The sequence below is a fragment of the Aptenodytes patagonicus genome, chromosome 2 (assembly GCF_965638725.1).
Source record: "Aptenodytes patagonicus chromosome 2, bAptPat1.pri.cur, whole genome shotgun sequence".
NCBI classification, from domain to species: domain Eukaryota; kingdom Metazoa; phylum Chordata; class Aves; order Sphenisciformes; family Spheniscidae; genus Aptenodytes; species Aptenodytes patagonicus.
In genome coordinates, this window is record NC_134950.1 from 60,386,878 (window position 1) to 60,410,718 (window position 23,841).

Below are 23,841 nucleotides of genomic sequence, written 5' to 3' on the forward strand. Positions count from 1 at the left end.
GTCCAAATTTACTATCATGTAATAGTGCTGACAATAGATACACAATTAAGAACACCTGTAGATAAGTTATTGAGAAATTATTACTAGGCACTGCCGCTATTAAAAGGCAGGTGTAGTTTTACCACATCTAGCAACTGGTACCAGCACCTACTTCATTTGTAGTTCCAGGAGCAGATATTTCACCCTCATTTCCATTCCACACTGTCCAAAGATTGTTATTTCATAGGAAAAGGTGGAGGATACCAGATCAATCATGCCAGAGATCAAGCCCTTTCACTGCTGGAGCAAATCAAAAGTTTTTAACATTTTCAGATGGAGAAGACTGTTATTAGAGAAGGGATTTTCTTTATTTGTTTGGGAGCGGTGAAAGCTTTATCAAAATTCAGTTAGCAGGGTGAATTTCTTAAGTAAGGGATTCTTCCCTCCCCTAAGAAACCAAGAAAGGAATCCAACAGCCAGGTATTTGTTCCACCTATTAATTCTCTTGGCAGATTAAAAGAGAAGGAGGAGGCAGAGCATTATCAAAATCCTCAAGACAGACTACTGGCGAGAGAAAAGTTACTGAAAACTACACTGCAATAGCTCCCAAAGAGGCTCTTACCACCTCTCCTATTTAAGTCACTATTACTTGTTATCAGAGAAACCAGAGACAGCTGATCAATACGGTAGTATGCAGAGGAGCACCTGAATTTTGCTTGTCATGAGGAAAGATCTCATCTGCTGAGGCCATTACAGTAACATGCAATGTATTCAGGATACCTAACAAGTTGGAGTTTTAAAACTGCTAAGTTTGCTTATAGAATACTAAAACCCTTGCAATCTTTTAAAGAAAGGGAGGGGAGGAAGGGAGACTAAATACCAATTATTCCAGGTTACTTGATCTGTGCCATCACAAGCAATAAAAACAAAGCCTCCTCTTCATGTTTACATCACTACTCCCAGTACCCCCATGTCTTCATGGATACTTGGGCATGTTTGAGTCTTTGAGAGCAAACTTGTCACACCAGGAGTACTAACAATATCTGGAACTAACGCAGCAGCCATGCAGCCAGGAAAAAAAATTTCTACATATACCATTGGTGTTTCTTTGTAAACTTACATTCATCAAAAGAGAGTGTTTGTTCCACTTAAAAGTGTTCCACTACCAAGAAAGGTAGCATTTTTATTCACCAGACCCCCCACCTACATTGATTTTGTCAGTTAAAAGTATTTTGTCTCTCAGGATTAACTATAAATCTTAATAGGGAAGAGCCTTTGTCTTTTCAGGACTGCTTCCATGCAATTCTTCCCCTCCCTCTTCAAAATGACAGAGAAAAATGGGGTTCTGTCCAAGCCTACAATGAGTAAAATATGCAGTATTTTCTAGCTCAGAGTATTTTCCTCAGTCTTCTTCCAGGACTATTTCATGTTCTGTTTTTTTTTTTCTTTTCCTCATTCCTCCAACAGATTTCTTTTTTCCCAAGACAGGTTAGTTCACAGCCTCAGTCACTCTGGCACTTGAAGTCTCCGCCAGACTGCGTTTCTATATATCTGTGAAGCAGTTTGCTTTTCATTCCACTTCCTTCTCCTACGATGATCTGTGCATCCCTGTTACACCTTAGAAACTGGTTTGAAACCAGTCAAAATAGACTTAGTATTTAGTGCCAACTGGTCTGCACCCATGCAAGATGGTGCTTCAGAAGAAACTGCTGCCTCTTCTCGAATAGAATGATATTTCTTTCAGGTGCCAATGACAAACACAGAATTAATCACTCAGGCAAATTCTCTCTTCAAAATCCAGGAGATGCTATGATGCAAACCCTCCTGTGATATTGCATACAGGATGTAAAATTCTTAATAGAAGTGTTTATTATTCAGGTATTCAAGTTTGACATGATACTGTCACCAGTGACTTGAAATTCTCTCCTCGCATGTTATTAGTACCATAATGGCTTGGGGATGGCAGGGGGACAGGGGAGGGAAGAGTAGGAAAGAAGCTGCTTACTTTTCCAGAGTAGACCATAGTTTGGCCCTTCCAGCAATCCCTGTGACTCTCCAGAGCCCTCACAGTCCATCAGCTGCCAAATATCAAAAGGCTGAAGTGCTGGGACTCTGCAGGGACTGCAGCATCTCTGTTGAAAACACCAATTCATCTCCCAAGGCTAGCATAGCTTAGAGAGGGTTTGTAAACAGGCAGGATCAAGCACAGCAAGGACTGTGGCCACTGCAGCCTGCAGGCGGGACAGCGGCTGCAGTCTTCCTTTCCCATGGTCTGAGCTGAGTTGGTTCCCTCCCCTCCTCTTACTTATCCTCTCTCGCAGAGTTCCCTCGTGGAGAGCCTGGGCAAATAAGATACTGACATCACAGTTATCTGCTTAATAAGGATCCAATTTGCACAAGCTACCCATCTTTCTGGAAGAGCCCCAGCCTGCATCTAGAAGGACCATATCCACTCCTGATGTGATCAAACGGTTGACTTCAGTGGTATTACGTTGCTTTCATGTAGGCCAAAAACTAACTGTAGGACTCTGATACAAATGATTTATTTACTGAAAAGCAGTGAGAGACACATTAAAACCTTTACATTTATGCTTCATATGTGTCATTGTTTTTAAAAGAAAAGGAAAGCTAAAGCAATTAAAAGTGAAAAAAAAATTTGAGTATTCTGAAGAATTTTCTAATGTTGTTAAAATGATTGTTAAAGCCATCAGTATCAAGAAAATTTGCTACTGTGCATATGCCCATGCTACATGGAATCCATCATAAACATATTGTATGTAATGAATGAAGACCTTCATAACCTGATTGAATGGGTTCCTGTATGATAATGAAGAATGCTTTTGTTTAAGGCATGGCACCTAGTCATTTTTTCATGGTCACATTACAAAAAGAAAATTAGACAAATGAGTACAGTGAAGTGGTTGTAATGAATGTGAGTTGGAAGCATTTTTTTTAAAGATTTCCTCCCTATGTTTGAGAAAAGCTATTAGAAATTACACTTTTCATGATGTGGGACCTGCATGCTTAAAAATTCCTCATCATAAATGCTAAAATGAATGATAATTATATTAAAGATTTTTCTGAAGATCAAAGCTATATGTTAATAGTAAACTACTTACACTGAATTACATTCACTGTAGTAGGTTTGTCACTGTCCTCTCTATATATCTGTTGCAGATGAAACTAAAATTCTTAAATGCTACAGAAAAATGAAAATACTTTGTATATGTGGCTGCTTTCTTGTTAGGCTCAAGTGACAGTCTTCTAAGATTGGGTAGGAATCAATGTCTTTAATTTGCAGTAGGGGGAAGAAAGTTAAGGTCTTCAGTTCCCTGGCTGGGTCTCTGTAGATACATGGATCACCATCAGCTTCAAAGTGGTGCTACCTAAAGCTTGCTTGGGGTCCTCCTAATCCCCCCACCTCCTCCGTGGTGCTAGCCTGTTCTACTCTTCAGTCTTAGACCAGCACTTAGTCTACTGCTAACATTCAAAATTGTGCCAGGTAGGTCAGCTGGCACAAAATCCAGAGCCTAAAGGGTTTCATGTTCTTCTCACTGTGGGATGTTTCTTGTGCTGGAGCTTGTGTTTCCTTTAGCAGTGCAGAAGTTACAGGCTCATGCTACAAGAAGGCCAAGGTCAAGCCAGGACCAGGTAGTATGAGTTTCCAAATGAACTTTCTCTCGTGCTTGAGCCTGGTCTTTGTAATGTTGCTACACAGACAATGGTTTAGCAAGTCCCCGGACACAGAATCTAGTACTGGCACATTTAAACTATATTACCTGTTTATGTAAAATACTTTTCTTATGGAAGTAAAAGGACAGTCTAAGCCTCTAATAAAAACACAGCTTAAACCCAACATGTATCCTTGTTTTATTATCTGTTGATGCAACAGCGTCCCTATTACAATCATTAGTCTTTTCAGGGCCAAACTTTATTAGCAGTTTGAAGGCTCATGGAGTGGTCCATCTGCCTCCTGGCTGGGAAGAGAACCTTCCATGCCAAAATGCACCTCTGAGAGAAAGCACACGGGATGTGTAATGGGGCTCAAGCTAGAAATGTCAAAACATTTTGCATGTCCTCATATTTGTGGCATCAATCACAACAAAATCTGGATCTTTCTCAGTTGTAAATATTTAAAAATTGTATCATGTAACTGTTCACGAGTTCTGTTTTATTGTTTGCTACCAAGCAAGAAATTTCACTACCTCAAGCCACCTCGAGCCTCTGCATTCAAGCTTGTTGATTTCTAAGAGAAGAGACCTTTTGAAGGAAGATATACCAAAAAAATTGAAGTGGCAGTTGAAAGCTCTGTCATGTTTTGGACATCAGCATTTTTTTTGGAGGGGGTGGGGTGGGTCTGTTGTCACTGCACAACCAGCCATGCTGATATAATGGAAAATATAAGTAATCGGAGAGATGGTGTTCTCTTGGTTTACCTGGGCAAACATTAGTGGTGAAATCTCTCGTACATCTACAGTCCTGAAATCCACAAAGCAGCTCTATTGCACCTGAGGATCTGAACATTGGCTGGTTAATTGGTCTGAATTTGAGCTTGGAGGTTTGTTCATCACCTCTAGGTGTTCCCCTACCTGACTCCTGTCATGACACAGAGAAGAATGAGTGAAGAAAAGTGCGTCTGTGAGCAGTGGAAATGTATCCTGGTCTCCAGACCTTGCCTGTTGGCTTAAATTAACCATATTGAAAGCAAAAGCTTATGCTATGTACCTGACCCTGAGCAATGTTAGCTGAGGAGCAAAGAAAATTAATAGTTCAAATGAGCAAAAAGTCCCAGTGGTCTCAGCATTTACAGGAAGGAAGGGGGGAAAAAAACCCCAGAAAACACCTGAAGGATAAGAATTGCTAGATTATATCTAATAACAGCTCAGCCAGCATGGCTAGTGTTAATGATCCATCTGTGAGGAGCCCAAAGGTTGCCACATATGAACTGTGCTCCTTTCTTACAGAAGTGACAAGCAGGAAATGTTCCATTACTGCTCCAGCTAGATCCGTAATGACTCCTCTGCCTTTTTCCCTGCTGTAGGTAATGGCTTACCCATGCAATTACCTTCTTTTGTCTTCACAGAGTTGAGGATAAATTATTTCATCCTCTCTGCAGGGGGCATTTGAAACTAAAGTTATTTTTGGGGAGAAATAAATTCTTTCATGTAAGATGCGGGAGTTGTTGCTCCTCAGGCAGGCGAGAGAAAATGAAAGGCACTTCAAGTCTTTTAAAAGCTGGGTTCTGATGTTTAGCTTGAGATCAAAGAGAAAACGGGGAAAGGAGGGGAAGCTGAGTTTCTAGTAAACTACCGGTATAAACAGCCTTGTATATGCGTCCTTTGAAGGACTTACCATAACATTTCTGATCTTTGAACTCTTTTTCTTATTTTATGAAGGTGAGCTGAATTTCTTTTCAGTTGTCTTATTGTGAAACTAATGACTATGCTTTAGATGCCTTGAGAAGATTGTACTAACCTGAAAAAAAAGAAGAACACAGCGTCTGGAACTTGGTTATTACAGTCACACTTTTGTTTGTGGGAAAAATGCCAACGTTGTTTTAAAAGATTAACATCTGAAAACAATATTTACCAGGTTTTTGAAAGCACAATTTGGGGTTTTGATGTCATACTATAATACTTTAAGCTCAGTGCTGTTACTTTAGTATATTTATTTTGTTTGCAGTAAACCTATTTATTTTCTTTTCAAGCTGCTTTATTTTTTGAGAGTGGTACATTTCAAATTCAAAATTTGTTTTGTTGTTGCTTTTACACATACTTGCAAAGCTACTGCTGGCTTGTGTGAAGCATAATAACCAAGCTAAATGAGCTACTAATAGCATTTATAACTAATACAGATGCCAGACAAGTGTCCCTAGCCCAGCAGAATGACAAAACATTCTTGTTGTTTTTGAGATAATGCTAGGTATACCACTTACTTTCTGACACTTTGAGGAAAAGCGTAGCTAATAGCATGTAGCTGAGGGGCAGTACTGTCTATTTATCAGCGTGTGTAGCCAGAGAGATTGGTTGTGGAGTTCAGAAGCAAGCTGTATTGATCTCAGCTACAGTACATTCTTATTGTTTCCTACACTTACCTAACCTGATGTTATTCACTGGGACTAGGAATCAATTAGGGCTTATTGCTTCTGTTATGGAAAAATAAAAGATATGTTTTCCAATATTGTGTGGGATGCCAAATATTTGGTGTTCTGACAGGTATGGAACCAACAAAAATAAGAAGCAATTTCTTTTAATATTTTCATATGGTAGTAACAGCCTCCATTAATACAAATCTTCTCCTTTGTAGATCTTTAAGACCTTTACTGAGATGGGGAAGGAATGTAATTCCCATTGTTTACAGCTTGTGAAATTGATGTAACAGAGGGAAGAACTGCCTTGCTCCAGGGGAAAGAGATGGTTGAAGTAAGAGGAGTGGAAGCACACTTGCAAGAGTGGTTTGAGCGCTTATAAATATTGATGTGATAGTGTTTTACATTATGATGATTTCTGAGCTTCACAAATTCATATGAGATTCTTGTTGTGTTACTATGTGGTTTTGTCAATAGAGAATGATAGTTTTTAATACAAAAACCAGTACATTTGCAAGCATATGATAGAACCCCTGGAGAGGTTCTGATTTGGATCAAATGAGCTGAGTGATAGAGACAGAGATGATAACACGAGGAATTGGTTTTTACTCAGTATGTTGAGAACTGCCTTTTTCTTTCTGGGACAAAGACTGAGTGCTTATTCACTTACAGCCTTCCCTGTTTCTTCATTGCATACCCATATCACACATCACAGGAATGGCATTACAGTAAACTGTTCAACCCACTGACAAATCAAGTTTTCCAACTAGGTTTTGTTGTCACTGTCACTCAAGAAGCCTCAATGAAGGTAGGTGCAAGGCTGCAACAGAAGGCAGAAAAAATGGCCCTAAGCTCAGCAATGATTTTAGCACAAGCAGACTGCTTAGTAAAAACAGAGAACACAGTGTAAGTTTCTGGGGAATTCAGAAGGTCTACCGCCCAACTGATGCAGATTTCTGTGGGATCTCCTGATGCGTCCTTGGCCTGCGTTAAGTGGGAAATGAAGAGGGGGAAGCTCCAAGGATCTTTGGAAAAGCACCCACCCAGCTCTCCCTCCTTTCAAATATCCCTTCTTTGTAAGGGTTACTCTTCCCTGGGGAAGGAGCCTGGCTTGTGAAACCACTGTGGGAACACCCCTGGGATTTCTGGATACATTGAGGGTGCAACTGGGAACACCACGGGTTCATGTGGTTATGTCCTTCAAAGGTTTCACAACACATAGACTATTGTAGCTATGGCAACAATAATCACCTTAACACAGAAGAAGGCAAGAAGTTCAAAGGCACAGCCACTGGAAATTGAACACATTATCACAGAGGTACCTGCTGACATTGCAGATACACACTGGAAGAGGATAGAAGTCAGTACTGATATAGGTGGATGAACTGTGGGAAAAGCATAACTGAATCTTCACCTCATCCATCCTCCCAAAGTTCCTGCCTATTATTGCAATAATCTGGGACCTGGCCTACCTAGCAGGCTGAAACATCTCTGCCAAGCAAAACAAAGCCTAAAAACTACTCATTTCCCTACCATCACATTTCTACTGCACAGCGTGTCCCCGTGCTCCTGAACTGTCAGATGAGACCATCACCATGGCAGATCTGATGTAGGCCTCTTCTGACTAAAAGGCTGGAGAAGTGCTGCCTTTGGTCCCTACCAGCTCAGAATAACGAAAGCAGTAATCTCTAGAATTGCTTACTTCCTTCCCTTGTTCCTCTCCAATGCTCCCAGGCTGCCAGGGATCCCAGGGCTCCTTCTGGGCCCTGCGTCAGGAGGAGGCCACGCAAACCCATGGATCACCTTTTGTTGGATTGTCATTGCACCTCAGGCAATGACAATGGCAGGCTTTGCAACCTGCTTGAGGGTCGTGTTTTTTTCCCACACCAAAAATGAATGTCTTAATTTTTTAGCTCTCCCACTAGATGAGCTGAGGTGTATCTCCAGGTGAACACACTGGATGCTCTCCATCGTGGCTGGATCTTTCCCTATCCCTTTGCCCAAGACCTACTCAGATTAAGTGTAGTTCCCAAACTTGTCTCTGTCATAAAAAAAACCCCTACTGTTAGCTCTGATGGCGTTGATCTCTGTCTTCTCTATCCTACTAGCTACTCTGCACTTATGGCGTCTTAAAGTTTTGGGAAAAATCTTGCTCTTACTAATTACCTGCTCATACTTATTGCTAACCCTAAGGCTGGGATGAGTGTATGGGGCTAATAATCAACCCCCTTGGATAATTCTGGAGATTTCATGGTAAGTTGCTAAGTCAACTCGTCATGAACTAGGCATAACTAGGGCTGAGGGAAAGGGAGGGTGAGTTTATGTTTCCGAGAACTGGGAGCTAATCACAATGGTCCGAACATGGGTAAGACACCTATGTTGTCAGGGATGTGCATACTGTATGCGTGTGATGGGGTATCCTGGTGTCCTGGTTTTGGCTGGGATAGAGTTAATTTCCTTTCTAGCAGCTGGTATAGTGCTGTGTTTTGGATTTAGGATAAGAATAATGTTGATAACACAGGGATGTTTTCGTTATTGCTGAGCCGTGCTTACACAGAGTAAAGGCCTTTTCTGCTTCTCACACCTCCCCACCAGTGAGGGGAGTGCACAAGAAGTTGGGAGGGGACATGGCTGGGACAGCTGACCCCGACTGACCAAAGGGATATTCCATATCATATGACGTCATGCTCAGTATATAAACTAGGGGAAAAGCTGGCTGGGGGCCTGCTGCTTGGGGATCCGCTGCTCGGGAACTGGCTGGGCATCAGTCGGCGGGTGGTGAGCAATTGCATTGTTCATCACTTATTTTGTATATTCTTTTATCATTATTATTATTTTCCCTTCCTTTTCTGTCCTATTAAATTGTCTTTATTTCAACCCACAAGTTTTACTTTTTTTTTTTTAAATTTTCTCCCCCATCCCACTGTGGGGGAGTGAGCAAATGGCTGTGTGGTGTTTGGCTGCCTGCTGGGTTAAACCACAACAGGTTTTTTTGGCACCCAATGTGGAGCTTGAAAGGTTGAGATACGACAGATCTGACCAGAGTGTGTTAAACCAAATTTGTTATAAGCATTTATTATTAGGTTAATAGTCGCTGGTCGCAATGTTGATTTATTTGCTCTGAGAGTTGTGTTCTGTAACACCTTACTTGCTGTATGTGTTCCCTGTTGTGCTGTTTATCAGCTCTGGGGGCTGGATTAAGGTTATCATTTTGCTGTACCGTGTAACGCTGGCTTATGATATGATAAAATTACTGGTTGTGAGACTAATCTGGTATTTGTACTCAGCATTGCCGTCATCTCCATACTTTGGGAACCATCTCTTAGAAACTATTAATAATTACACTCTTTACCTTTTCTCCTTGGAGAGCCAATTTATGGGGGAGGCAAGGGGGGACACTTTTCCCGGCTCCTTCAGCTTCCCCTTCTCCTTCAGGCTAGTTACAACAGCTCTTGAGAATTTTGAATATCCTTGGGATGTTCAAACCAGCATGTTCCTATTGCTATGTCTTCTGAATGTGGTTCAGGTCCTGTTTAAGGTTAAACAACTATTTAAGAATACCACCCAGGGATCTGCCCCAAGACTGGATAGTTATGAGTGGCAGGGTGTGTGAGATAGTATGGGCAAGTATCTAGGGCAGTGGGCACCTCCAAAGTTTTGGAACTTTACCCCTGAGCACGTGCAGAATCCTGAAAAACTAGTAAAATATTTGGAAAAAGTATGCAGTCACCCTGGCAATTCCAGAGACACAAATCACTGCAACGTGCTGAGGCCTGGCCCATGCCTACCGAGCCCTGTTCAGCACTATTCAGTACCCTCAAGGGGAAGAGAAGGTCTCTGGATCTGATGACAAGGCAACAGGCACTGCGGTTACTCCAATTCCCACGACATGCACTGCGGCTGAACCAGAGAACCAACCCGTGCTGGTATCTGTCTCCCCTATACACAAGAAGAAATGTTGGAAGTGAAAGTCAGCTTGTGTAGTAAGGGAGGAAACTCTTCCCCTATTAAGGGAAGAAGTGGACGAGGCAGAGTACTCCAAAGCAGGGCCATCACGAGAACAGGAGGAGGAAGAGGAATAATTCATAAATGAGGCAGTAACCACCCGATCCCTATTCCTGAGTGAACTGCAAGATATGCAAAAAGATTTCAGCCGTCATCCAGGCGAGCGCATTGTCACCTGGCTGATCTGATGCTGGGATAATGGGGCCAGTAGCCTGGAATTAGAGGGTAGGGAAGCCAAGCAGCTGGGATCCCTTTCTAGGGAAGGGGGCATTGACAAAGCGATTGGAAAGGGGGCACAAGCCCTCAGCTTCTGGAGGTGACTCCTGTCAGGCGTGAAGGAAAGGTATCCCTTCAAGGAAGATGTTATATGTCACCCAGGCAAGTGCACCACCATGGAGAGAGGTATCCAGTACCTGAGGGAATTAGCTGTGCTGGAGGTGATTTATGATGACCTGAACAATGAGCAGCTATCCAAAGATCCAGATGAAGTCAAGTGCACACAACCCGTGTGGCGGAAGTTTGTAAGGAGCGCACCATCATCATATGCCAATTCATTGGCAGTGATGACCTGGAAAGATGGAGAGGAACAAACAGTGGATGAATTGGCTGGCCAACTCCGGCAATATGAAGAAAGTCTCTCTTCCTCCCTATGGACCTGCGTCTCGGCTATGGAGAAACTGTCCCAGGAGGTCCAGCAACTCAAAGAGGGTATGTCCTACTCCCCACCTGTATGGACCAGTATCTCAACCATTAGGAGTAGGCGTTCCTCTGCTCAAGAGCGAGGATATAGTGGGTACATACCATGGGCCACCCTGTGGTTTTATCTGCATGACCATGGAGAGGACATGAGGAAGTGGGATGGAAAATCTACCTCAATCCTAGAGGCACGGGTACGTGATTTGCGAGGAAAAACAATCACAGAAGGGGGTTCATCCAGGAAAATTGCTGCTCCAGTTTCCAGTGGGCAGTTCCCCAGACAGAGTAGAAGGGCTGATCTTATTCCTGATCTTAATAAAGGGACTTTTGATTTGAATTTACAAGAAGCGAGTAACGAATACTATGACCAGGACTAGAGGGGTCCTGCCTCCAGCCAGGGGGAGGAAAGGGACAACTGGGTTTACTGGACTGTGTGGATTTGATGGCCTGGCACATCAGACCCACAGGAGTATAAGGCTCTAGCGGACACCAGTGCACAGTGTACCTTAATGCCATCAAGCTATAAAGAGGCAGAACCTGTCTCTATTTCTGGAGTAACAGGGGGATCCCAACAGCTAACTGTATTGGAAGCTGAAGTGAGCCTAACTGGGAATGAGTGGCAAAAGCACCCCATTGTGACTGGCTCAGAGGGTCAGTGCATCCTTGGCATAGACTGCCTCAGGAGAGAGTATTTCAAGGACCCAAAAGGGTACCGGTGGGCTTTTGGTATAGCTGCCTTGGAGATGGAGGAAATTAAACAGCTGTCTACTTTGCCCTGTCTCTCAGAGGACCCTTCTATTGTGGGGTTGCTGAAGGTCGAAGAACAACAGGTGGTGATCGCCACCACAACGGTACACCAGCGGCAATATTACACCAACCGAAACTCCCTGATTCCCATCCGTAAGCTGATCTGTGGACTGGAGAGCCAAGGAGTGATCAGCAAGACTCGCTCACGCTTTAACAGTCCCATATGGCCAGTGTGAAAGTCTAATGGAGAGTGGAGACTAACAGTAGACTATCATGGTCTGAATGAAGTCACACTGCTGCTGAGTGCTGCCATGCTGGACATGCTAGAACTTCAATACGAACTGGAGTCAAAGGCAGCCAAGTGGTATGCCACAACTGATATCACTAATGCATTTTTCTCAATCCCTTTGGCAGCAGAGTGCAGGCCACAGTTTGCTTTCACTTGGAGGGGCCTCCAGTACACCTGGAACCGACTGCCCCAGGGGTGGAAACACAGCCCCACCATCTGCCATGGACTGATCCAGACTGCACTGGAACAGGGTGAGGCTCTGGAACACCTGCAATACATTGATGACATCATCGTGTGGGGCAACACAGCAGGAGAAGTTTTTGAAAAAGGGAAGGAAATAGTCCAAATCCTGCTGAAGGCCAGGTTTGCCATAAAACAAAGCAAGGTCAAGGGACCTGCACAGGAGATCCAGTTTTTAGGAATAAAGTGGCAAGATGAACGTCGTCAGATCCCAATGGATGTGATCAACAAAATAACAGCCATGTCTCCACCAACTAGCAAAAAGGAAACACAAGCTTTCTTAGGTGTGAGTTTTTGGAGAGTGCATGTTCCAAATTACAGTCTGATCGTAAACCCTCTCTATCAAGCGACCCGGAAGAAGAACGATTTCAAATGGGGCCCTGAGCAATGACAAGCCTTTGAACAAATTAAAGGGAGACAGTTCATGCAGGAGCCCCGGGGCCAGTCCGGGCAGGACAAGATGTAAAGAATGTGCTCTACGCCGCAGCCAGGGAGAATGGCCCTACCTGGAGCCTCTGGCAGAAAGCAGCAGGGTAGATGTGAGGTTGACCCCTAGGGTTTTGGATTTGGGGATACAGAACATCCGAGGCCTGCTATACTCCAACTGAAAAAGAGATATTGGCAGCATATGAGGGGGTTTCAGCTGCTTTGGAAGTTGTTGGTACTGAAGCACAGCTTCTCTTGGCACCCCGACTGCTGGTGCTGGGCTGGATGTTCAGAGGGAGGGTCCCCTGTACACATCATGCAACTGATGCTACGTGGAGTAAGTGGGTCGCACTGATCACACAACGGGCTCGAATAGGAAACCCCAGTCACCCAGGAATCCTGGAAGTGATCATGGACTGGCCAGAAGGCAAAGATTTTGGAATATCGCCAGAGGAGGAGGTGATGCGTCCTGAAGAGGCCCCAATGTATAATGAACTGCCAGAAAATGAGAAGCAATATGCTCTCATATGTTCACTGATGGGTCCTGTCATATTGTAGGAAAGCATCGGAGGTGGAGGGCTGCTGTGTGGAGTCCTATATGACAAGTGGCAGAAACTGCTGAAGGAGAAGGTGAATCGAGCCAATTTGTAGAAATGAAGGCCATCCAGCTGCCTTTAGACATTGCTGACTGAGAAAAGTGGCCGGAACTTTATCTCTATACTGACTCATGGATGGTGGCAAATGCCCTGTGGGGGTGGTTGCAGCAATGGAAGCGGAGCAACAGGCAGCGCAGAGGCAAACCCATCTGGGCTGCCGCATTGTGGCAAGATATTGCTGCCCCGGTGGAGAACCTGGTTGTAAAAGTCTGTCACATAGATGCTCACGTACCCAAGAGTCGGGCCACTGAAGAACATCAAAACAACCAGCAGGTGGGTGATCAGGCTGCTAAGATTGAAGTGGCTCAGGTGGATCTGGACTGGCAACATAAGGGTGAATTATTTATAGCTCGGTGGGCCCACGACACCTCAGGTCATCAAGGAAGAGATGCAACATACAGATGGGCTCCTGATCGAGGGGTGGACTTGACCATGGACACTATTGCACAGGTTATCCATGAATGTGAAACGTGTTGCAATCAAGCAAGCCAAGTGGTTAAAGCCTCTTTGGTATGGAGGACGATGGCTGAAATATAAATATGGGGAGGCCTGGCAGTTGTGGCAGATCGATTATATCACACTCCCACAAACCCACCAAGGCAAGGGCTATGTGCTCACCATGGTGGATGCAACCACCAGATGGCTGGAAACATATCCCGTGCCCCATGCCACTGCCCGGAACACTATCCTGGGCCTTGAAAAGCAAGTCTTATGGTGACATAGCACCCCAGAAAGAATTGAGTCAGACAACGGGACTCATTTCTGAAACAACCTCATAGACACCTGGGCCAAAGAGCACGGCATTGAGTGGGTGTATCACATCCCCTATCATGCACCAGCTTCTGGGAAAATCGAACGATACAATGGACTGTTAAAGACTATGCTGAGAGCAATGGGTGGCGGGACATTCAAACATTGGGATACACATTTAGCAAAGGCCACCTGGTTAGTCGACACGAGGGGATCTGCCAATCGAGCTGGCCCTGCCCAGTCAGAACTTTTACGTACTGTAGAAGGGGATAAAGTCCCTGTAGTGCACATAAAAAATCATAGAATCATAGAATAGTTTAGGTTGGAAGGGACCTCTAAAGGTCATCTATCCAAACCCCCTGCCATGGGCAGGGACATCTTCAACTAGATTAGGTTGCTCAGAGCCCCGTCCAACCTGACCTGGAATGGTTCCAGGGATGGGGCATCCACCACCTCTCTGGGCAACCTGTGTCAGTGTTTCATCACCCTCAGCGTAAAAAATTTCTTCCTTACATCTAGTCTAAATCTACCCCCCTTTAGTTTAAAGCCATTCCCCCTTGTCCTGTCACAACAGGTCCTGCTAAAAAGTTTGCCGCCATCTTTTTTATAAGCCCCCTTGAAGTACTGATAGGCTGCAATAAGGTCTCCCCAAAGCCTTCTCTTCTCTAGGCTGAACAACCCCAACTCTCTCAGCCTTTCTTCATAGGAGAGGTCTTCCATTCCCCTGATCATTTTTGTGGCCTTCCTCTGGATCCGCTCCAACAGGTCCGTGTCTTTCTTACACTGAGGGCTCCAGAGCTGGACTCAGTACTCCAGGTGGGGTCTGCTCTGTTCGTTCATACCAATGGCCTGGAAATATATTAGATGTAGACAAAATCACCAGTTGCTTGGGGCAAGAAACATCATGAAGTCATGACCCTGGTGCCTGTTCTGTCTGCAACAGAGCCCTGGAAAGCCTGGCTTGTTACTCCTGCAAGTACATTTATAAGAAGAAATAGCATTGTAGTCACTGCTCCTAAAGGATCTATAGCTGGTATCAAGTTTTTAATCCCTTGATATTCTATGCTTCGGGATACAACTGTTCAAGGTAGTAACCTAATCTAAGTGCATGGGTTTGTTAAAAAGGATGGCTGTGTGGATCAAAGCCATCCTCAACCTCAGCCCAGATATCTTATGTTGAATAAGTCACTGAATTTTTTTATATCTCCATTTTTCACCTGCAAAATGGAGTAAAATATATCTGTCTAAGAAGATATAATCAGCAAAATCATGTCAAATATCATTGGGAACACAGGCATCACAGTAAGAGTTGTTCTGACTGTATCAGATGTCACATAGCCTTTCATATCTCTCTCCACTCATACCATTGGTTTCACTAGAAGGACGCTGCTGTGACTTTTCTACAGCGAATCACAGAATCATAGAATCATAGAATCATTAAGGTTGGAAGAGACCTCTAAGATCATCGAGTCCAACCGTCAACCCAACACCACCATGCCCACTAAACCATGTCCCTAAGTGCCTCATCTACACATCTTTTAAATACCTCCAGGGATGGGGACTCAACCACTTCCCTGGGCAGCCTGTTCCAATGTTTAACCACTCTTTCAGTAAAGACATTTTTCCTCACGTCCAATCTAAACCTCCCCTGGCACAACTTGAGGCCATTTCCTCTCGTCCTATCGCTAGTTACTTGGGAAAAGAGACCAACACCCACCTCGCTATAACCCCCTTCCTAAGGGGAAGCTGCAGAATTCCCCTTAGGAAGTCTGCACTGAAATTTGCAGGAGTATAGGACCAACCTGCTTGTTTTTTAACATGTACTGCTATGCATATATATGATTAATGTAGAATTTGTGAGTAAGGCTATTCAGCCATCTGTGTGTAAATAAAAAAATGGCAACATTCTGAAGACCTTTTTTCATTGTAATTCTCCTGTTAAACAGCATGTACTTAGACTCCTAGAGGACTGTAAGTTTCTAATCTGTGTAGAGAATTCAGATTGATTTAACCAAAGAAGACCCTCTCACTGACCCTGCAAGCTACTGGGGCATTGAAAAGATTAAAGACTTTATTCAGTGTGGGAAACCTAAAATACTGAGTGACTAGACAAATGGCCTACTCTGCATTTTTCCAAGTATGTCTCAGAAAAGAAAATTCTGGACATGTTGCCAGAAAAATCCAATGCCACTTCAACTGCAGTGCAGCTTCCAGACCAAAATATAACTTACTTATCCAATATATTTTACTGGTTTTGAGTATTTCTCCAAATCCAATCTTAGATTATTCCTCATACCATTTTTTTTTTTTTTTCATTTTAAGATCTTTTGGAAAGTTTGGATTGTCACTTTCATGTACTTGTAGCTACAGATTTGAAGGAGATTATTTTGTGTGTAGGATCAAAAAGCAAGTGCCAGTGGATATAAAGCAGCTGGCAAGCAGACAGAATAGACCATTTGTTATTTTTTTTATTTCACTAACTTCATGTATATTTTTCTGCCTGGCCTCATTTGACAAAGATTGCATACAGTAGATGTGAGAAACATTTTAATGCAGACTATCCTCAGAACTGCTGTTGGTAAATGATAGTGTCTATTTCTAAACATGAGCATGTCTAATTGCAGATAGGCAGCATCACCAAGTAATTTTCCTTAGGTAATCTCTCTTTATTATAAATTCAACCAGAAACAATAGATGAGATTACCCTCTAAGTGCGAGCACGCATTGTTATTAGAATAGCACTGGCCCAAAGAGCCATTTCTGGGCATTAGTACTTCTCCGAGGAACACAGCAAGACTGCATTTTTGCTGATGTCATTGCCATACAGTTTTTAATTGCGGGGATTTTGGTTTCTCTCCTTCTGTCTTCCACCTTGTACTGCTTTTGGAGGTGGTGCCCCAACGTTCCAGGAATGAGGGTGTTAACATGGTTAGGTCAAGTCTTCTCATAATAACATCCCCTTAAAATGACAATTGGGGATGGACAAGCTGACTCCAGCTTTGCTCTGATGATTTCAGTCCCATGGGATGTCCCCCCAGGATGTCTGATTTCTTTGACTAAATCCCAGAAAAGCTGAGCTACAAACTACGGCTAAAAAGAGAGGTCAAACAATTAGAGCTTCCGTGAAATGCCTAAAATGTTCTCTCCTTTCCACAATATATTTTCTATTACTTTGTAATTTCCCACTTGCTACTTAGACTAACGGAGAGCTATATCCTTGTGAAATTAACTTACAAACTTTCCTTTATCAGCTTTAGATATTACTGAGAAGGTTGAAGGTTAATATGGGTATTTTTCTTGGCTTGCTCCATTGCTCACCTTCGTCCAGTCCCTTTCCTGCCAAAGCTTATTAAGCTCACAACTGGATTTATTCATATAATCATCTCTGCTCTCAGGAAAATAAAGTGGGTTTGAGGTTAGTACTCAAGTTTGTTCAGAGGATAACATGCAAGGTTTTTTATTTTTTTAAAGAAGACACACAACATCAAAGAGCAAAGCAAGCAAACCTGCAACCTCTTAGTTTTCGTTTTTCAAGAAAACAGTGCCGTTCAGATGGTACTTAGGTTTTCCCCCTTCGCATGTTGAAAGTATCAGTTTTGGTTTTAATTGCTGATTTCTTTGTGGTACCTTTAACATATCAGATGAAGGCTTTGAAGGAAGGAGTCTAATGTCATCTTTGCAACTCAAATACTGAACTGATCAAAAGCTCTTCAATCTTGTCACTTAAACTGATTAAAGCTCATTTAAAAGATGTGTGCAAAAAACGTGCGGAATTTAGCTATCAGGGCAGATAACTGTACTGAATGGTCAAAAATATGTTGTAATGTCTGCAGGTGGCACAAATTTTACATGGCTGTTTTGTAGATACTCAGTGGATACAAAGCAGACCCCATTCTGGGATCATGTCCTCTTTCTCCTATTCCTTTTGTCTGTATTTTCCAGACCAAGGACTCACTAGGTATTCTTTTTGCACTTTAGCACATCCTTAGCTGAAGAACTATTGGATATCAACTCTGCTTTGTTGCCCTGTTGCTTAAGACACTGTCTCAAAAAATGGATATCTGAATCTTCTGGTTAAAAAAAAAAGATTGAAAACAAATCTCCCGGTTTCAGGACATGCAAATAAACCCACTAAGTTTTTCTTCCACGTGACTTTGCATTGTGGGAGGTGGGGTTGTATTTTTCTTCTTCTACCTATCTTTTAAAATAAAAAGAATAATTTGGCCAAGTCCTGAAAGAAAATCTGCCTTAGAAAGGACTGAGTGCTGTGATCACAAGTGCAGAGGGGCATCACCCTGGAGGGCAGAGTAGAGGACCAAAAGAGTCTTCCTGCGTGTGTGGTTGTGTTGGCAGCTCGCGGTGGGGGTCCTGCCTCTGCCCGGCTGCTGTGCAGGGAGGGTAGGTGCCAGAGTAGGGGGCTAGATCCCGTACAGCGGAAGGACGGAAGAGGAGCAGGTAACTAAGACGTAGGCACTGCAGTATCTGCCTTAACAGCTAAATTCTAGCTTTGATCCACACACTTACTCAGCATGCTTCACATTTCTGCAGCACAAAGCAGAGCTGAATCCAGGACTGTGGAAACCATAGTAGCAGCCTGTACATTGAACTACCCTTCATACCGATACAGAAAGCACATTCTCCTCCTCCTGTCCCCCTGCCCCCCCCTTCAGCATACAACAAATGCAAGAGTTCAGTTCCTTCTTTTCATTTAAGGTTGGGGTGACTATCGGTGAGGCTGCAAAGATGGATAACCCCATTAAAACTTTTATTTTTTTCTTTCTCAGAGTGCATAGATAATTTTGCTCTGCTCGTACATTATTAAAACTGTGAGGCCAGATTGTCAGCAGGGGCAAAGTGATGTAACTCTGTGAAAATCAATTAAGTTATGAGGATTTAAACAACGGAGAATTTCACCCCTCTGGCACTTGCATCTTAGGCACTAGTGTGCTTTTTTTTTCAGATGCGATTATGTACGTATTTGCTAAGAATCATGGCTTACAGAAAATGTGAAGTGGTAGGAAGTATTGCCACATAGAAAAATAGAAGAAGAAAAAGCAGAAGAGGAAAGAATTTCCCCAGCAACAATTCCTCAGTGTTTTAGTTTTCCAGCTTAATGATAGGTAATTTTAGCTTCTTTAAAAACAAATCATGGTAATGGAGCCTCTGATTTGTGTTTCTTTTCTTTTTTTAAATAAAATGTTTAAATATTTATTGCAAATAAGGGCATTTATATATCACATTCCACAGCAGCCCTTCACTAACGAATAGTTTCTTGCATGTCATTTGTTGCTGTAGAGTTGCCCCTGCCACCATTCACTAACTGAGAGGCATCATAAACATCAGATTTTAACATCATTACATTTTGTGCCTCTTGGATGGGATTTGTGTTCTGTTTCCAGATTCTATTACTGGATGCGTAAGAGAAAAAAAAAAAAAGGGAGAAGGGAAAAAAAGTATAAGCAATGTTTTTATTAAACCTTTCTCTTAGCTTTACAGAAGCTTTTTTCTTTTTTCCCTTTTGTAGACTCCATGTATTTTTAATGATTTCTCTGTTGCTTGTAGAAAGTTGAGAGGATGAGAGAAAGAAAGAGAGAGCAGTCAGATAGAATAATTCAATTTTCTACTTTGTGAAGAGAAAAATTTGTCTCTGGGCTACATCTAAAAAAATAATAAAAAATGATGTTTTCCCTTTGTAGCTTCTAATACATTTTATTTAAAGAAAAAAGCCCTTTTTAATCTCTGCTTCCTTTTTGGAAAATGAAGTCATGTGCTTTGCAAAATCACAGAAGCAGGTGATGCACATACTTGAATTTGTAAGGAAACAGGACAATTTTACAATGGAACAGAAGACAACTTACAAGAAAAACAAGCCTCTGACAAAGGAAAGTCACAGAGCCCATATACTAAGCCTTCTTTTGTGTCACATAAGGGAAGTGGGGAAGAATGGAAGGGGAGGATAGAATATAATGTGTCTTTCTCATATATAATTAGATGGCTTAGTAATCATATTTGCTTAATGATGATTACATTGGTAAATTCTTAAGCGCTATCAATTTTTGCAATGTTTTTCTGTGTCTGTCAAAGGCAACATTTTACACAGAGGAGCTGGGGTTTGTATTCCCAAGTATATCCAGGTACTAGCTTTTGGTGGGAGTTTGGTGCTGAGGAAACAGTACAAACTGCTACTGAAAGTGAAACCACTGCTCTCCGTGCCAAGTTTGGGAAGGAAAGCCTGGTGTTGCTGGTGGTTGCAGAGACCCTGTGCTGCCTATGAGCCATGATAAGTAGAAGCCCACCACTGCCAATGTGAAAGTGTATGTAAGGGGAGTGATGGCTGCACCCGCTGAAAGGCTCCAGGCGGTGCTTCTTCCAGCACAGGCGCTGCATCCAAAGTGATGGAAATTTGACATCCTGAGGGTCAGAGCAACCTAGGCATCTTTTACAAATTTAGTATGCTTTACCTCTCACACTTACAGGGCAAAGGATATATACTCATATTTTTACTAATACAGAAGCATAGGGTGGGAGAGCTATTTCCAAGCTCCTCCCCTGCAGTGCTCAGGCTTGGGAGGAACAGGAAGATGTGACACAACAAAGTATAGGATTGTCTCTACTCCACCTATTCTGTTTTTCATACCCTTTGGGCTAATGCGCCTTGAGGACTGGCTCGATGCACTCACCTGAAAAAATGGGAGCTGGAAATTTATTCCGGCATCTACTTATGTTCAAATCTGGCTTTTGCAACAGAAAGTGTAACCATCATGTACTGGTGCTTAGAAGTCTTTGTACTGGTGTCCATCAAACTGGTGACAGGTCACCCTGTGGGACACTGGTGACTGAGAGGAGAAACAGGTGCAAATCAAGGAGAGCTTTGTTAAATTGCTACATAAAAAGAGGTCTAAGCTTGATGGAGCGCACCAGCTTACATCTTTGTGTCAAATCTTCCACTATGTTCGATCCCTTATTCTGATATTGTAATGTTTGAAATGCATTCTTTTCTTGCTTTTTGCTGGAAGTGGGAGAAAGTAAATATCAACGTTTTCTTAAAATGTAAATTTTATGTTTCACAACTTGCTTGATGCAGCTCAACATTATTCTTATTATTACCATTGCAAGTCACTCCTTACACTGAAATAGTGCAGGCAAAACTCAGTGTCTGAACAACGACTTAGTAGCAGAGCTGTGGTTGTACTGCATATAATTATCTCTCTGCTGTAACATTTGCTCAGATTCAACATCACTTTTTGCTTAGGGTAGATCACGAACTGAGTACTCACGGACATCAGTGGGATTTGATCTGGGTGTAAAACTGGGCCTGTGCTTGGCTTTTGGTATATTTATCCACTACTTACTGTTACAGGGAAAACCCTGCTCAACGCATGTGGTTTAAATCAAATCAGGTTTGAAGAAGTTTATTCATTTATTGACAGCCTGTGATTAACTGGAGAACAGTGAACTATAAATTCAGGATCAATATGAACAATATTGCAGATAAACTGCAATATTAGTCACTTCTAAAATGTTAAAAGCACTTAAAAATTCTAAGCAGCCTTCTGTAACTAATCCCCAAAAGTTTTAATCCCAAAAAGACACATGCACACATTCCAGTCCTACCTCCACCCACCCTGCTCCTGTGACCCCCAACACACATTTGCTGGTGAAAAAGCCTCTGCAAGGTCCCCTCTGCACCCCCTGGTGTGGGTCTCCCCATATCTGACTCCCACGAGTGGAGCACAGGCTGTCCCCAGCACCCGTTCCGTGGGAGGGGGCTCTGCCTGTCCCACGTGGAGGCAGTGATGCTGGCGGGGCAGCTGCAGACAGTGCCCAAGCTGGGTGCCTGTGGTTCTTCCTTCCCTCCCCAAGGTCTCTCCGTTCCTGTTGCAAATTATCATGGTTCTTTTAAACTTATTTTCAAGCTGACTCCTCGTTTTCTTAAAAAAGAAAAAAAAAAAAAGCAGCAAATCCCCTAGTAATTCCATGGTTACTATTTAATCATGCTGACGGTTGTTTTGTGCAAACTACCATCACTGGTAATCCCTTCTTAGTGTTAACAGTTTTGGGGCACCTGAACTTGCCACACCATCTTTTCCATATCTATGAGGTGTGCTTAGCCAGCTCAAGGAGGCTCCTGGCAATGCTGAAGGGGTTTTGATGAAGGGAGTCATTGACATTACAGTAGCCCACGTTTTAAAGAGCTGTAGCAGAGATCATGTTCAGGACTAGCTCCGCTTTATGACTTTTGCTGAGGAATGAAAACTCCCTATCTCCTAACAACTGTATTTTAGAGAAGGTGAATAATGATTATTGACACTTAAAATTGCTAACAATTTAGTGCTGAAGACCATTTTGAAACTCCAGCTAGCCCCATGTTAATGCTAATCGAGGATACAAGTGAGAAGGTGTATTTTAATAGTAATACTCAAGAACTGATGCATTTAACTGCCATTAGTGTTAATAGGAGTTATTCGCATGAATCCATGCATATCGAGAAGTAAAGTATACCTTGTGCATAGGAAATTCAAGCTGTCCTATTTAGAGCACAGAAGAACAGTTTGCTAAGAAACAGCTGACTTGTTACAGGATGGCAATTCTGGCTCAGGAGGCTCTTTTCCAGCTGCAGACTCCCCCCTTTTCAAAATATCTACTGTTTGCTGCTGTCTGCAAAGAGCATCTAAAGGTTTTTTTCAGGCACTCTTTATCTGAGTCTGACTTCTCAGTCAGGAAACAATCTTTTTGGTGCTGTACTGCTACCAACAAATTTACCTGGTATCTTAAATACAGGAGGAATTCCTGCAGCATTGTAGACTTGTGTGGTGTCGGGTTGCTACTTGCAGGAAATTAGGGTACGTTCCATGAATTAGAAATAAACTAAAAAGTCTAAAAAGTTCTGTAAGCATTTTGGGGGGCTAGCGTAGAGTCATATTCTTTTAAAGAAGACTATTCTATTATTTCATGCATTTTGATTTACCCAAAGGAGTAAAGGCTCATTTTAAATTCTGATTTCCACAGCAGCCATAAAAAGAAAAAAAATCCATTCCATTGGAGGAATATAAAACAGATTTTAGAATGGAAATCTACAAATGTACTGCAGATCTAAGATCCTCCCCTTTTTTGCTGCTCAAGTTGTTTAATGAAATTAACAAAGGTGTCAAATAGGGGAAACGGAGCTCCAAGTTTGTTATTTGAATTGATGGGTATTACCCATTGTTTCTTGTTCAATTGAGTATTGTCACTTTACCTCAGGCTAATAGTCCTCTAAAAGCTCTACTGTCATTGGGAAGAGAAAAAATCCCCTAGGAGAGCAATTCAGAGTGGTTAAACTGGGCTTTGGCTCTGAATTGTTGTTTTGAGAGCATCTCTCTCTTCTCTGCTGACTGCAGATGGAGCCTGTGGAGAGCTAGTGGCCTCCCTAGGCAAAAGTTAGTTTATGGAAATACCCACCTCTGTGTCTTACTGGCTCCCTAAAGGCCTGGACAACAATACCATCCAAGGGAACTATTTTTAACTGCTCTTGCCTAAAGGCTTCAGATTTTCTATTAAGATTTAGAATTTGCCATGCTGGTTCATATTGATTTTGCCATTAAAAATATTTCAATGTATTTTTCTTGGTAAATCCAGTTTGCTGTAAGATAGAGAGTGCTTCTCATGAAAAGCAGAGAACCTGTACTCTGCCAAATACATGGTTTTTTTTTTGTTTTAGTGTTTTGGGTAGATATTAATATATTGCTTCTCTGCAGTCTTAATGATTTAGTTCCAGGTTTGTCAGGAAACATTCTTGGGGTTGAGCATAAGAGAATGTGATACAAATTGTAGGTAGCATTGTTGCCTACATGACTTTCAGTATAGGACAGGACCCTTGGGAATTATGTACTAAACAAATATATTAATATGACAGGACCTGTTTCATTGGGTTTGTGTTCTGAAAGACAAGGTGAAATAGGAAATTCAGCAAGCAGGTAGGATGA